Source organism: Amblyomma mixtum, chromosome 10, assembly GCF_055824585.1.
Source record: "Amblyomma mixtum isolate Tamu chromosome 10, ASM5582458v1, whole genome shotgun sequence".
NCBI lineage: Eukaryota > Metazoa > Arthropoda > Arachnida > Ixodida > Ixodidae > Amblyomma > Amblyomma mixtum.
Genome location: NC_143021.1, coordinates 53938443 through 53955500, shown reverse-complemented (window position 1 = coordinate 53955500; position 17058 = coordinate 53938443). Strand labels below are relative to the sequence as shown.

Genomic DNA, 17058 nt, shown 5'->3' with positions numbered 1-17058 from the left:
AAGATAATGTTAGCGTTCTTCCAAGCTTCTGGTACTCTCGAGGTCACAAGGCATTGCGTATACAGGGTGGCTAGTTTAGTATGTGCTTGTAATGTGAATCAATTTGGGAAAGTGGCCACAGCAGGGACATGTATCTGCATATAATATTCGGTCAATGGAGCGCAAATGGTGGAGGTTTGAGAAAGTGAGTGTTTGGATGCGTCTTCGGTGGTAGGAGTCCGCCGGCAAAGTTTTTTATGTGAAGGGGCGGAGGGTCTCTATGTGCGTTGACAAATGGGTAGAGAGTGGGTAGAGGGTAGAGTCAGCATGCCCTGCTCGGTTTGTATAATCTCGAGCCAGTGCATCTGCCCAAATATTGCCATCGAGACCTGCATGTCCTGAGGCCCAGGTGATGATGTGAACATATGAAAGGGCACGGCGGCTGGGCTTGCGCACAGATGAATAACCCGCTTGTCTTCCTCGTGCAGATCATTGCCAGCCTGCTGGTGATACCGTCGGGATGCCAACAACCACGTCAGCACTTCCAGTACGAACTTGTTCATGTGCAGTGTAACGACAACGTTTCTACGCCCCTGATCCTACGATCTGCGGACGGATTTCGTCACCTACCATCGCCAACGACTAGCGGCAGCAACAGTGTGATCTTCAAGCCATGCTTAGCGGCGCTGCAAGCTTCCTGGGCTATAAAAGCCGTCAACGAAGGATTTCAGACCAAAGGGCACGGCAGCTGGGCTTGCGCACAGATGGATAACCCGCTTGTCTTCCTCGTGCAGGTAAGAAAGCCTTTTGGGAAATGTTTTAGATCCACCGAGCGTTGCCTTGTTATGCTGCCGTGCCCTGCGGTACTTCTTGATACAGTGTGCGATGTGGTGCATATATTGAAATTGTTACTACTTGCGGGTGACTTTGAGACAAATCCTGGGCCTGATATGAAATAACGTTTTCAACAGCTACGACAGATAGCCGATGACATAAAAACAATAAAAGAAGAAAGGTTAACATCGATAGACAACAAACTAGAACGCCTTACCCTACTTGAAGACAAGCTTTCGTCATGTACTGAGCATGTTGCAAATCTTCAGCAGCTCGTATTATCTCTGGAATTAAAAGTAGACGATCTCGAAAACCGCTCCAGAAGATCGAATATTATAATTTATGGCATGCCTGAAGAGGAAGACGAAAATAGCGACTCGCTGGAGCGAGCTGTGAATCAAAAAGTTTTCAACGAATCCTTAAAACTGGAAGAAGTTGCAATAGAACGCATCCACATACTAGGTAGACCAGCAGAAGACAAAACAAGGCCTATAATATTGAAGCTTCTAGATTTCAGGGACAAAACGAACATTTTACGTAACTGCCACAAATTAAAGGGCACCGAGTTTACCATAAGTGAAGATTTCTCGCCTCGTGTCCGCGAAACCAGAAAAAAGCTATGGAAATACAGGAAACCAAAAAAAGATTGCGGTGAAAAAGTGTCGCTGGTTTTCGACGAACTAAAGATAAACGGTGAATTGTACTTTTGGGACAACGAAAAATGTGAAGTGTCAACCAATTGCAGCTCATCGGGTTACACCTTTACTAACCGAGGCAAAAAACGAAGACACAAGTATACGGGCTCTACGCACGCGCCGTCCACAACGTCCCAAATAACTTTCGTGAACATTAATGCGCGTAGTATTATCAATAAGCTCGGTGCCTTGGAATCTTTATTATTAGGTTTAAAGCCAGAATTCATGGCTATAACAGAAACTTGGCTGACAAGAAAAATCAAAGACTTTGAAGTAATTACCCCCAACTACTCCATAGCACGCAAGGACAGGCTGACGGGGAGGCGGAGGCGTGGCATTAGTGATAAGAAAAGATATACATTTCGTTACGTTACGTGAAGTTGAGGGGGTTGAAGCAATTTTTTGCAAACTCTGCTTTTCTGATTCTGCAATCGTTGTGGGTTGTGTCTATCTTAGTCCTTGTTCTGATCCTATCATACTTCATTCATTGTATACTTATATGCAGCATCATGTGAAGGGGGCGAGACTAATACTTTTAGGGGATTTCAATCTTCCTGATATTAACTGGAATACACTGCACCATACCTCACCTTGCGCTGATGTTGTTTTTGATATAATGCTTTCTTTTAACCTCTCGCAAATTGTAACAGAACCCACACGTGTGCAAGGAACCAGCTCTAATGTTTTAGATTTAGTTTTCCTGAGTAGTCACTTCTCCTGTCCAGAAACAAAGGTTGAAATTTTAAATGGCCTGTCCGATCACAAACTTGTAATGTATTCTGTTCCGCATCACTATAGTGCCCCTTGTTTTCCATCTACAATAACGTACCCAGACTACAACCGAGCTGACGACACTACCATACTTGATACTTTATCACACGAACTAACACCGTTTCAGCAACTCTCAGATGAACATAGAAACATTGTGGCAGAGATTTAAAAACGTTGTGTCATATTGCGTTACTAATTATGTGCCTACCAAGACTAAGAGAATACGCAAACGTAATCCATGGATAACTCGAACCGTAATTCATGCCAAGCGAAAAGTTCGACGACTGAAAAAAGTGCAGAAACGCCATCCATCACCAAAAAGAATTGAAAAAGTAAACTCGGCCATCACTGATTTAAAAAACAAAATAAAAACAGCTAAAACATTTTACTTTACTAATACGCTGACTCGTTTCTTAAAAGATGCTCCCCAAAAGTTCTGGCGTCACCTGAACCCTAAATCACGAAATGATAACCAAGCTTCTCCAGAGAAAAACAGAAATATTGCAACCACGCTGAATAACTACTTTACTTCTATTTTCACTACAGACAACGGAATTAAGCCTCGTATTAGTTTTTGCTCAGGAAATAATTTAGAACCCCTTACTGTAACAGAAGCAGGAGTCTTAAACCTCTTATTAAACTTGGACACAAAGAAAGGATCAGGACCTGATGGAATCTCTAACATTTTCTTGCGTAGATATGCCGAATGGGTAGCAAAATATTTAGTAATACTTTTTAACAAGTCATTGTCATCGCACACCATTCCTAAAGAATGGAAAATAGCTAAAGTGACACCTTTACACAAAACAGGAAGCATATCAGATCCCTCAAATTTCAGACCAATTTCAGTAACAAGCACTGTATGCAAGTTGCTAGAGCACATTATCTTAAAGCACACAACAACCTACTTAGAGGAAAATCAAATTTTAACACCTTTTCAGCACGGCTTTCGGAAAGGAGTTTCTACAGTCACACAACTAATCGAACTTACACATGGCATATCCTTCGCTATTGATCAGCAGAAACAAATCGATCTCATTTTCTTAGAATTTTCGAAGCTTTCGACCGCGTATCACATCCCAAACTTATTATGAAACTTAAGGCAACCCTTGGAGGTGGCCCTATAGTAGATTGGATCGTTGATTATTTGACTGACCGTACTCAATTCGTCGAAATTAACAATGTTAAGTCCGAAACAACTAATGCTACATCCGGCGTGCCACAAGGAAGTGTTCTTGGCCCAGTATTAATTTTAATTTTTATAAACGACTTACCTACTAGTATTTCTCACAATATTAAACTCTTTGCCGATGACTGTATACTTTACCAAGAAATTAACTGCGTCAAAGACCATATAGCTTTAAATAACGCTTTAACAGCAGTGACCAAGTGGTGTGAAGAATGGCAGATGACTATTAATGTTAAAAAATCAGTTGCTTTATCCGTAACCAGAAAGATACACCAATCAAATTTCCAGTACACATTAAAGAACATTCCTCTTGATTCGGTGTCCGAATATAAATATTTAGGCATAACACTAACCTCTGACCTCGGATGGGATTCTCATGTTAACAATGTCACATCAACCACCTTAAAACAGTTATTTTTCATTAACAGACGCCTCAAACTAGCACCATCAGAAACAAAGCTTCTTGCGTATAACACATATGTCAGACCAATTCTAGAGTATGCTAATGTTGTTTGGTTTCCTTTCACTAATAAGCTTACTAAACAAATAGAAGCAGTGCAGAGGAAGGCGGTCAGATGTATATTTAATAAACACACGTTGACAGACTCACCAACAGAACTACTCAAACACGCAGGACTACTAACCCTTCAAAACAGAGCAAAACTAGCGGGCCTTAAAACCATGTACCAACTCGTACACAATCAATTAAAAGTCGCCACCTCAAGATACATACCACAATCACAAACGCGACAAACACGTAATAAACACATACACACTCTAAACGAGTTTTCATTCCGTACTGACACTTTCAAATATTCATACTTCCCTCGTGCTATACGCGAATGGAACACCTTGAACACATCCATTGTTAGTAATCCATCATTGAATTCCTTTAGCACATGTGTGGAAAATCAACTACTTATATCTTAGTATTTATTGAGTTCATATGTCATTACCAAGTTATTCCTTTCGTCTGTGTTTTCACTTGTGGTATTATCGTCCGCTAAATCATGTGAAATGCTCCTCATTCTGGTTTATTTGTTATTCGTATCTTCTAATGTATAATCTCGTGTCATATTTTTTATGTTCTTTGATTAATTACCATTGCTATTTTTTGTGTGCCTCTGTACTTTTGAATTCCCTCCCTGTTACGATCCCTGACAGCATCGAATAAATAAATAATAATAATAAATATTAGAGATTGCCGTCCAGAACGCGGAGAGCCGTGCGCGGGACACGACCAGTCGTATAGGCTCTCCAGGCGGCCTGGGAGCCTGAGGGGGCATAAAAACAATAGCTGTGACTCTGAAGGAGGCTGCGGATCTGTGCTTGTCAGTGCCCGAGAAGCGCTCCGTCGATGTCGGAGGTAGGTACGTGTTCTTGAAGGGGCCGGGGCTTTTCCGGATGAGTAGGAAAGGGCGAAGATATCTCGTATGACAATGATTTCTTCGAGAAAAGCCTTTGTTAAAGTGTCGATATTCTTCGCCAAAGTTTGTCAGGAGCACTTCAGTATGCCCATTTCTGAAATGGACAAAGCCTCTTGCGATGAGGATTCCTTTGTCTAGAAGCAACTCCGTGTTCTGTTCGATGATGGCTTCGATGCTCTTGGCTTCCTTTGTAACCACGTTGATAATTACGCTTGAGCGGGGTGATACGCTCACCCCGCTCAACCACACATCGCTGATTGTCTGATGGTCACCAAGGAAAGCCGTTCCCAAATAATGATAGGGGATTAACGTAGTCAAACCGAGTAGACGTGCGAAAACAGCTGCCCATTCTTGAATAGGTAGGGGCACATGAGCTCTTCGCTAAGGGTATGACGTGATATCTTTATTGGGGTAAGGCCCATATATGCAGAATTCGTCGTTCTGTATCCAACATTATTTTATTGCAACGAGTACCTATACCACTACCAGCGCAGTGGCGCATCGGTTAAGAGATGCGCCACTGCACCGACAGATAGTTGTTTCTACGACAGCCACTGGTAGGGACTGTGCGACCTGTGCTGCTCTTACCGAGCACCCTCTCGCACAGCTGGCGTGACGCTCCTCCGAAGTTATCCGAGCTTAGCTGAATTAGTACCTGAGCTTACCCGAGCAACTCGGATAAGCGGGAGTAGTAACTAGGGTGTGGTCAAATGTTTAGGGGAATCCCCCAAGGTGGAGTAAATTTTGTAATAAGGAAGTAATTACTCAATGACATCCACCCGAGCACAGCCATACGGCTTCAGAAACTTCGCAGTTAAAAAAAAATATGTCCTGGTCCCGGGTTCGAACCACGGTTCGAAACGATCGGGCGCATACTGTGTGAGTGCCCTCGTTTTGAGCGAGAGCGCGCCTCTCTGGATGCTTCGCTCAGCCGCTTGGACTCTCGTCCTCTAACAGTAATCCAAGATTCTAGGGCCTTGGTCAAAACCTTCCTCACTCAGCAAAGCGGTGAAACCGCTCTTGAGGTTCTTAAAGGACTCGGGGATTATGTTCCCGTCTATAAAGTTTAATATTTAGGTGTGCGCCCTCTGTCCCCTTGTCATCGTGGTCGATGGGCGCTTGAAAAACTCATTTCGTGAGGACACTGAAAACAACGCTCATTTGAAAAAAGAAAATTCGCAATTAAAGATGCCCTTTATATGAAATCCCGAAGCCATCCTGCGAAACTCATATCTAACACCTCCGACGCAGGCGTTATGACTCATTTCTGGCTGCTATAGCCGCCTAGTGACAACCGCATATAAAAGTGATTGCAATATCCTACCGTCGCAGTGTGATGTCGGCGCACCACTTCGCACTCAGACACTTTTCATCGCAGCATCACTTCTTCGTGTATTATGAACTATTCGTATCGAACCGGAGCATTTTGAAGCGAAAAGCTTCACTACCCGCACCACAGCCGCGCTTCGCGTGAGCCGTCGGAGCCAGGATTTGCAACTTGCGAGAAGACTTGCGAGAAGACCGATTGCACGGGCCTGCCTACTGGCTCGAGCAGAGCCAACAGGCAGGCCTATGAAATTTCTTTTTCTTCCTTCTCTCAGTCACAACAACAACACCAAGCTACCAGGCATAACCAAATTGGCGGGGCAACAGCCCCGCCAATTTTGTCCTCCTTCGTTCGCGTCAGCTACGTGTGAGCGCTTGCCTTTTGCCATAACAGCCACAGTTCCATTCGTAGGTTTCGGCACTACTGGTAGGTTACGAACGCGGGGGTTTTATACTGCATATGCAGCGCTTGTAGTGGGAAGAGCGCGGCGCGCCGTTACCCGATGAGCCGAGTTGGTAGCCCGTCTCTCGCTCCTGGTATGACGTCACGCTGTGGCGTCACTAGGCATGGTATGACGTCAGGGGTCATTCTAAAGGTGAAACGTGCCAATTGGCCGCCGCTACGCGAAAGGCCGTGCTTGGGAGTAGTATTGCTTTCGCAATAAAATGCAAGAAAGCACTTGAAACTGACGCTGATAAACGGCGAGCAGCCACACGCAATGTAGACAGGAAATGAGGATACCTACACCGCCGGCCATGGCTGGCAGCTAGTTGCAGTTCCAAGCGACATTTTTCAGATAAGAGAAACGCTTCAATGAAAAATCGTGAACAATGATATTGTTTATAAAAGAAAAGCGCTGTACTTTTCAACAAAATCCGCAAATAAAACTCTTTAAAACCAGTAAGTATAAGGATGTTTTAAATAGTTAAAAACGGCAGGCATAGAAACAATTATTTTTCTCTTATTTAATTGTGCTTGTACACTCAGATGTTTTTGGCGCTTCAGTTCCACTGCCTTAGCACTTGGTTCCAGGCCGCATTCAAGCCCCTCCTTCGCAACTCGTATGGCCTTGTCGAGTCCGCCACCGCTCTCGACCATGTCACATGACTAGCGCACCTGCAAATCGATTCGTATGACGTGATATCATGTCACACATCCCGGCGGCCAGTCAACCTACTGCCATGTCACCTGCCAGCGCACCTTCTAGTGGCCTTGTGAAGTCATCACATTCTCAACCAATCACCAATATTTATAACTCTGTGCTTTCTAATGCGACGCCATCACTGTGAAGCCATCGTATTAACAGAGAATTTTATTATTGCAGGTTTTGCGTGAATGCGTGCTTAGTGGAATAACTGATCCCTTGTGCACATGCGCAGAACGCTAGCGGCGAAATTGCATTAGCATAAGTACACAACCTTCAGAAGTTCTCGTTGCGATTTTTGCGCACCTAGCGGGAAAACATGGCAGTGTTCCTTCTAGAAAGAGCCGCCCACTTCAGCCGAATGAACAGACACCGTTCTGGTCCGCGCGCTTACCGGCAACCGCTGATATTGCCTTTCGCTATGACTGACCTTCCTTCGACTAGTAAGTGCTAGCTGTAATCCAGGCCATTTTTGAGGTAGTTTCGATTCGTTCGCTCCTGGGCCTAATGGGGCCTCAAGCTGCGCTGCAACCGTTCGGCAAGTAAAACAGCCGCCCGGAATACAACAAAAATAGCTTCCGCCCAATTCCACAGTGTTTTATAAATTCACATAATTTAACACGGGAACTCGTACTAAATTTACAATAGTTTGGATGAACAGTAATCTTACTCGAACTATTTGTACTCAGTACTGCCTTTACTAGATGGCACCACCGTGTTTGCGTTTTGTATTGCACAGACCATTGTTGGGGAATTGCTTGGGCATTTTGCTGGCGGGAATAAGTGTTCCTGCATAAAATCTGTGTGAAACACTTTTAACTATAATATTTTCTCCAACTTATGGCCGAGGCGCCTATTTTTAAAGGGCATGTCCTCTCCATGTGAAGTAGATCGCGATTAACGTTTTCAGACCGGTGTACTAGCACCCTCTGCATGAATCAGTTGCTTGCGGCACACTAACGCATTTCCATTAGGTGCACTGTCACTCGAACGCCATGCTAAAACTCTCTAGTATCGCTAGAAATCGCGAGCTGACGGCTACAGTCGTTGAAGAAGAGCGCGGTTCGGTGGAGTGCCTCGGTTATAACTGCATTTTTCAAAGGCAGCGGCCTACAAGATGAATGGTTTTAAACGTGTATGAGGCGGGTGGCACCGTTTTAGGTACTTTTTTCTCTTCATTTTCCCTCCAGTTAGCTGACGTTAAAGATGCTACCTTGAGCATCGCCCTTTGTAAATACGAATTCCATTCTCATCTACGTTATCGCCGTTTTGAACCCTGGAGGTAATTGTTGGGCGAGTTGGTGACGTTGGCCCATGTCTATAGCGCGATAAACGGGACAAGCGCTGTGTTTGCCTTTACATGTTTCTTCTCATCTTGGCCCATTCATCGCGCCGTGTCTCCGGTTCACTTTAAACCAAAGATGACAATTCACAATCATGGATGATTACTGACGGTGTGCTTACGAAAGTGTCGCTGTTGTTATGAATACAGTATGCTCCACTCAATTCCCTCGTAAATTTATCTTGACGCCTAAACATTGTCTTTTCCTTATTGAGAAGCGCATTGCATGTTTTTTATCCGACAATTTCGACACACTGTTTCCATGGTTCTTTGCGAAAAACCCGGGGGCAACGGATACGCCAAACGGATAAAGCCCCTGCACGATGTTAATTGTAACTCCGCCGTTTCTTCATCGACCAACAGTTGGTGATAGGTCTGCGTAAGATCCAGCTTTGAAAAAACACGCCCCCATCCTAATCTAGCAAAACGTTCTTTGCTTGTCGGAATTAGGTATACATTGCTTTTCACGGCCTGGATAACAGTGCTTCGATAATCCCCACACTTTCTGAGGAAACCATTTTCTTTCCGCACCACGTTGCTTGGCGTTGCCCAGTCGGAATATTGAGTGCGCTGCAGAATTCGCAGCTCCACCAAGCGGTTTAGCTCTGCCACGATTTCCTCCCTCATTGCAAACGAAAGGCTAACGACGTTTCAGGAACCTGGCTTGGTCGCCCTTCTTGAGTTTGATGTGGATGCGGGATAGGGCAGCGCCCGGAAACGTATCACTAAACATATCTGGAAACCTTTCCAAAATTGCTTCTGCTCTGGCGTGGACGCTATAAAGACCCGCTATGCTGATTTCCAATGGCTGGAACCAATCCCGGCCCAGCAGAGTGTTTCTCTCGTTTTTCACTGCCAGTAGTGGGAACTGAAATTCTCTGCGTTTGAACTTCGCACTTACGGACGCTTTTCCCAGCCCGTCGAGACCTTCCCTCGTCCATGTAAAGAGTTGCATGTCCCAATTTTCAAGTTTGATCTGTTTCGCCACATGCTGCTTTTGAAATTTGTTCACGTTAATAATAGATCTGGAAGCTCCAGAACCTACTTCCATAGGCACGATTTCTTTCCCAATCTCTACAGCGATGACGTACTTCGGCGTCCTACTTTTTACTTAGCTAATCCGGAGTAACTCGTCTTACTCGCTCTTCACTGCATCTTCCATATCATTCAGCTGCAATTTCACTTCTGCTTGCTGATTTCGGCATGCTTTTGATAAGTGCCTTTCCACCGCAGGTGAAGCACACAGAATCTTTGTATCTGCAACGCCATCCTGCATGGTCTCCCAAACAGCGAAAACAACGCCGCTGCCTTTGTGGTTGCTTCCTGCTGGCCACCCTTCTTCCGCCGTCAACTCCTGCTGGAACTCGGGCTCCTGTAAATTGCTCCTTATTGATTTTTGCTGCTTGGCAGTCGTTTCCACCGTTACTGCTATCTAGTATCTCGTCTCGAACGTCAGATTATTTTCCGCTAACAAACGCTGTTGAACCACACTGTCAGCAATTCCAAAAACCAAACGGTCACGCAACACTGTCTTTAAGGGAAATTTTGTACTGCCAGGTCCGCACTTCTAGGCTAACTTGCGCAAAACACCGACATAGTCACCCACGCCCTCTCCGTCTTGTTGGTCGCGCTTCGAAAAGACGCGCCTCACGTATAGTTCAGACGGCTCCGGGTTGATGTGCTTCTTGAATGCGTTGACGATGACTTGGTAGCCCACGTTGGGTGGGCGCGAAGGCTTGACGAGGGTTGCTACAAGGGAGTATGTCTCTGGCCCACAGCAACTGAGCAACACAGCTCGTTTGTCCTCGTCCTTTGTGAGCTTGTTAGCTGCGCATGATAACTGAATGCGCGCGACATATTCTACCCACGACGAATTTTCACCGAGGTCGAACTCTCGAATGCGACTGCCGAGAGCCATGCTGCCGGCTAACCGGCCCTTGCACGGGTGGAACCGTGCCTCGTCGCCACATTAACAGTTAGACGCGCGAGTCACACTGCAAAGAATCACAATACGCTTTATTGGAAGAATACCACAGCTGAAATAGCTGCGGCGGTGGCCAGTTATCAGCACAACTGGTTAAAGCAACACAGGCACAAAACTGGCGCATGCTCTCTTTGGGGCACACCTACGTCACTGCAGAATCTATCAAATCTTTTTTACCTTTTATGTCGTTTGCGGAAGGGTGGCTCATGCGCTTCTGGTTCTCATGAGAGATTGGTTTGGTTTATGGGGTTTAACGTCCCAAAGCGACTAAGGCTATGAGAGACGCCGTAGTGAAGGGCTCCGGAAATTTCGACCACCTGGGGTTCTTTAACGTGCACTGACATCGCACAGTACACGGGCCTCTAGAATTTCTCCTCCAAAGAAATTCTAGCCGCCGCGGCCGGGATCGAACCCGCGACTTTCGGGCCAGCAGCCGAGCACCATAACCGCTCAGCCACCGCGGCGGCGTTCTCATGAGAGAGTTATTACCTATGTACGTACGTATTGTTATATTTCCAGTTGTTAGTAGCCCTCGTCCTTCTGTCTCCACCTGTTCCCTGTCCCCTGTCGCAGCGCCGCTAAAGGGTCGCAATTTAAACTTTCCGTGTGTTGCTGTTGTTGTTGTTCGGAGAATAAATGGCAGGTACCTACTCGGGGTATTTTAATGCGAGTCCAAAGTCGGCTTTTTTTTTGCATGTGTGTGTGTGTGCGTGTGCGTGTGTGTGTGTGTGTGTGCGTGCGTGCGTACGTACGTGTGTGTGTGTATGCGTGTGTGTGTGTGTGTGTGTGTGCGTGCGTCTGCGTGCGTGTGCGCGCGTGCGCGTGTGCGTGTGTGTGTGTGTGTGTGCGTGCGTGCGTGCGCGCGCGCGCGCGCGCGTGTGTGTGTGTGTGTGTGTGTGTGTGTGTGTGTGTGTGTGTGTGTGTGTGTGTGTGTGTGTGTGTGTGTGTGTGTATACATACATACATTATTACGCCGTCAGGACGCTGCACCGCGAGAGTTACAGTAAATGGACGAACCTATGCTACAACCCTCCTGGCCCTACAGAAATGCTCGCGAGACGTGATTTTGGGACTGGACTTCCTGAATGAACATCGGGCGATAATTGACCTTCGATCCAAGTCGATCAAGCTTTCCACGGAGAAAGCCATATCTGCAGCGACGACAGCGGCTCATCGCGTTGCCTTAAACGTCCTCGACGAAGCACTGAGCGTGCCGCCCCGGTCAAGTGTCCTCGCCTGCATAGGTACTGGAGACATCGAAAATGCCGAAGACGTCATCGAGGGAAACACCCACTTACTCCTGGATAGAGGATTGGGCGTCGCAAGGGGAGTCGCCGAAATCCGACGTGGCCAAGCCCAGGTGTTGCTAACCAACTTCACTGAAGAATACCGGCATCTAAACAAAGGTACGACGATCGCTTTCCTCGACGAGCTGGCAGACATCAGAGACATATTTGCCCTACCCGACCAACCCGTAGAACCATCTGACCAAGGCTATCAACCAACGTTTGATATGAAGCCGGCATTACCACGGAGCAGAAGAGACCAAATACGCAGTCTTCTTCAAAAGTACAGCGATTGCTTCTCATCAGCATCCAATGTACGACGAACCCGGCGGCTTGCCAAGCATCGCATTGTCACAGACGAACACGCCCGACCCTTGCGACAGAGCCCCTACCGCGTATCGCCGCTAGAACTGTATCGGTAGCTAAGTCGTCGTTCCGGAAGCCACGGGACATGCGCACACAGTCGGCTTCTGGGGAGAGGAGGTCGCCCTTCTTTCCAGTGGTGGCTATAAAACCAGCGCGCAATAAAGCACGAAGGCTCCTTTGCCCTGCAACCGTGTTGTCATGTTCTATCGACTGTGACAGCCGATACATGGTGTCAGAAGTGGGATGCCACCGACCAACAAGATGGAATTCCTAAAGCCACCGGAGCCGCTGCGTGTGACAGGGGACATCAGCAAGCACTGGGAGCTCTTTAAACAGAAGTTTGAGCTCTTCTTAACTGCATCGGAGCCAACCGAAAAACCTCGACCAGAGTCTGCGAAGGCCGCGCTGCTCTTGAGCATCGCAGGTGAGGAAGGCATCGCAATCTACAACACGTTTACCTTTGCGGATGGCGAGAACAAGCTCGACTATGCGACGGTGGTGAAAAAGTTTGAAGAATACTGTGCTGCCCAACGGAACGAAGTCCACGAGCGGTATATCTTCAGGAAACGGATGCAAGATTCCGGTGAGCCCTTTGAACATTTTTTGCGTGATTTGAAGACTCAAGCCCATTCATGCAATTTCGGCTCATTGACGGAGTCAATGATTAGAGACCAAATAGTTTTTGGCACCAGTGATAGCAAAGTACAAGAGAAGTTGCTCGCAGACAGCCAGCTCACCCTCAAAAAAGCAGAAGGAATCTGCAAAGCCGCTGAGAGCGCAGCTGAACACCAAAAGATATGGAATGAGCGCCAGCAGCAAACGGTGGACTTGGTGCGAAAGGAAAGCCCGTTTTTGGGTAAAGCGCAATCAAAGCAATTCAAGTGCAGAAAATGCGGCCGAACTCATGCGCCGCGAAGCTGCCCAGCGTTCGGACGTACATGCAGAAAGTGTCAAGCAAGGAACCATTTCGCGGTCTGCTGCAAGGCAAATAATCAGGTGGACGCACTGCAAGAATCCGAAGAAGACTTTAACGTACTCGACGTGTCAGTTAGCAGCGTCAGCAGTCGACGTGAATGGACCGTTGAAGTATGCATGAACAGTTTGCTGGTGAAGTTGAAAGTGGACACGGGATCCCAAGCTAACCTGTTGCCCTTCGGTCTTTACAGGAAGATGAATCCCAAGCCATCATTAATGCCGAGTAGTGTGATCCTGAGATCGTATGGCGGCGGCATTATCAAACATATGGGTGTCCTCAGAACTCAAGTGGAGCTGAATAACCGAAAGAGCGTTTGCAACTTTTTTGTAGTGCGCAAAGGAAATCAAGCAATCCTTGGTCTTGAAGCAAGCGAAGAACTGGGTCTTCTGCCGCGGGAAGTTCACAACGTAACAGTGAACAGTTCTGATAAAGTCATTCACGATTACCAACACCTGTTCAGCGGCACAGGCTGTGTTCGACGCGAATACCGCATGGCCCTGAGCGAAGGCGCCACACCTGTTGTCCAAACAGCGAGACGGGTACCTCTGGCTCTGCGAGAACCGCTTCGGCTAGAACTTGAACGCATGGAAAAGGCTGGGATCATCACAAAAGTCACAGAAGCCACAGACTGGGTGAGTCCTCTCGTTATCGTTCGCAAAAAAGACGGCAATATCCGAGTGTGCATGGACCCTAGAAAGATAAACGAATGCATTAAGCGAGAACACTACGAAATGCCAAGGCGAGAAGATATAGAATCCGAGCTAGCGGGCGCAACAGTGTTCTCCAGACTTGACGCAAACTCGGGGTTCCATCAGATCCCATTGCACGAAGAAACCTCCAGGATTTGTACTTTTGCAACACCGTTCGGTCGATATCGTTTTTTACGGATGCCTTTCGGTATTTCGTCGGCATCTGAAGTGTTTCAGAAAACACTAAATGAAGTTTTTGAATCTCTTCCCGGCGTGAAAGTGTACGTCGACGACATACTAGTCTGGGGCACTTCCCGGCAGGAGCACGACGTACGCCTTCGGTCAGCTCTGCAAGCAGCTGAGCAGGCCGGTCTCACATTTAATCGTGAGAAGTGCACAGTTGGCGTTCAAGAAATTGAGTTCTTGGGCGACGTTATCAGTGCAGAAGGTATAAAACCGAGCCCTTCACTAGTGAAAAGTATGTTGGAAATGCCCGCCCCCTCTGACAAATCGGGAGTTCTGCGAATGCTGGGGGTCGCAAACTACTTTGCAAAATTTTTACCCACGCTGGCGGAAAGAACGACTCTTCTCAGGAGCCTAATCAGACAAGATGCAGTTTTTGAATGGACAGATAACCATGCGAGTGAATGGAAACTGCTATGCCATAGCATGAGCCAACAACCGCTCCTGTCAATGTTTGACCCCAAAAAACCAACAAAAGTGTCCTGTGATGCATCACAGAATGGGATTGCTGCAGCTTTAATGCAGTGTCATAGCGATTCCTGGAAACCCGTGGCTTATGCTTCCAAAGTGCTCACTGACGCGCAGCAGCGGTACTCTCAAATAGAGAAGGAAGCACTGGCTATCGTATACGGGTGCGAAAAGTTTCACCACTTCGTCTACGGCCGGCAGGTTATTGTGGAAACAGACCACCGCCCATTAGTTGCCATCCACAAAAAAGCAGTTGGCGATATGCCGCCAAGGCTGCAGCGGTTTTTTATTAGGCTGATGCGTTATGAGATCACAATATTCTTCGTTCCAGAAAAAAAACTTCTGCTCGCCGACATGCTATCAAGGGCCCCCGCCGAGGACGATAAGAGCATCCAGAGCGATGACGTGGAAGTTCATGCCGTAAGTGTGGTTTGCTCACTTGTCAGCGACGACACGTGGAAGCGACTGGCCGTAGAGACGAGGAACGATCCTTATCTGAGCTCCGTTCTAAAATGCCTAAGTAATGGTATTCCTATCGAAGGGCCGCTGAAGTCAAGCGAGGGCGAACTGTCCGAAGTTAGAGGCGTCCTGCTAAAAGGCTGCAAGGTTATAATACCAACTACTTTACAACGGGAAATGTTAGAAAAAATACATCATGGTCATATGGGCATTAATAAGAACAAACTCAGGGCACGGCGTCTAGTTTTCTGGCCTGGAATGAACTCGGACATTGAGGCGTTTGTCAAGAAGTGTAGCGTATGTATGCAGTACGCCTACAGCCAACCAAGAGAGCCATTGAAAATGCGTCCTGTGCCTGAAAAGCCCTGGTACCGAGTGGGCATCGACATCTTCCAGTATGGTAGGAAATCCTACTTGTGTTTATACGATGCGTTGTCAAACTTCCCCGAAGTAGAACTGCTTAACGACTTGTCAGCGAGGAGCGTCATAGAGTCAACTAGCTCCATTTTTGCACGATACGGCATACCAATGGAGGTATGCACAGACAATGGTCCGCAGTTCGCATGTAACGACTTCGCTGCCTTTGCAAAGCGATATGATTTCAAACACACCACCTCGAGTCCACGATTCCCTCAATCAAATGGTCTCGCGGAGAAGGGTGTGCAAATTGTAAAGCGCATCCTAAAGAAAACCACCGAACTTAAACAAGATTTTTGGTTGGGACTTCTTGCTTACAGGACCACACCTTTAAAGTGCGGTCGAACCCCTGCAGAGATCCTCCAAGGCCGCGAGCTTCGCACCACATTGCCGGACTTGCGCTGTAGTGCCAACTACCAGGTGTACACGCATCGCCAGACCGAAAGCCTCAAGCGGCCGTTGGCTCCACTGCAGAAAGGTGACGTCGTTCGGGTGAGGCAGAACACGTGGTCACCGAAAGCTCGGATCTTGCGTCAGTCCAGGTTTCCCAGGTCGTACGACGTACTCACCGAAGGTGGAAGAGTTCTGCGACGCAACCGGCGGCACCTGCTACCGACCAGTGAACCCTTTGAGCGGGAGCTGCCGGACTTCGTCGACGACGAAAACAGCTCGGACAATTCGGCAACCTCGGCCCGCACTGGTCCACCGCAGTCGCGTACTATCATGCCACAGCTCGGCACAGCGCCTCCAACGCAGGATCCCCCGCGCACTGCCTCGCCAGCACCAGCACTAAGGAGATCAACAAGACAAATAGCACCACCTCGGCGGCTCTCGTACAACAAGGACTTTGTACAGGTGCCCTAAATTTCCAATGCAAGTGAAGTCAACAAGGCGTCTGTGCGAGGGCCATACACCATTCAGATTTGTTTGTAACAGAGTTTTCTTCTCTTTTCTCTTTTCCTCTTCTTTCTTTTTTTTTTCCAAACGAAGGAGGATGTATCGGTAGCTAAGTCATCGTCCCGGAAGCCACGGGACATGCGCACACAGTCGGCTTCTGGGGAGAGGAGGTCGCCCTTCTTTCCAGTGGTGGCTATAAAACCAGCGCGCAATAAAGCACGAAGGCTCCTTTGCCCTGCAACCGTGTTGTCATGTTCTATCGACTGTGACAGCCGATACAAGAACGCCAAGCTATTCGCAAGCAAGTTGAGGAAATGCTTCGTGACAACGTCATCCAGCCATCGAGGAGCCCTTGGGCAGCTCCAGTCGTCCTAGTGAAAATGAAAGACGGCACCCTTCGCTTTTGCGTCGATTATCACCGCCTGAACAGCATTACAAAGAAGGATGTCTACCCCCTCCCACGCATCGACGGCACATTGGATCGGCTATGCAACGCTAAGTACTTCTCATCACTGGACCTGAAGAGGGGAAACTGGCAAATTGAAGTCGACGAAAGAGATGGCGA

General features: G+C 47.4%; 1 pseudogene; it reads left to right on the top strand.

Moving 5' to 3' along the window:
- Positions 1–404: 404 nt before the first annotated feature.
- Positions 405–16460, top strand: LOC149325817 (uncharacterized; annotated as a pseudogene).
- Positions 16461–17058: the final 598 nt, after the last annotated feature.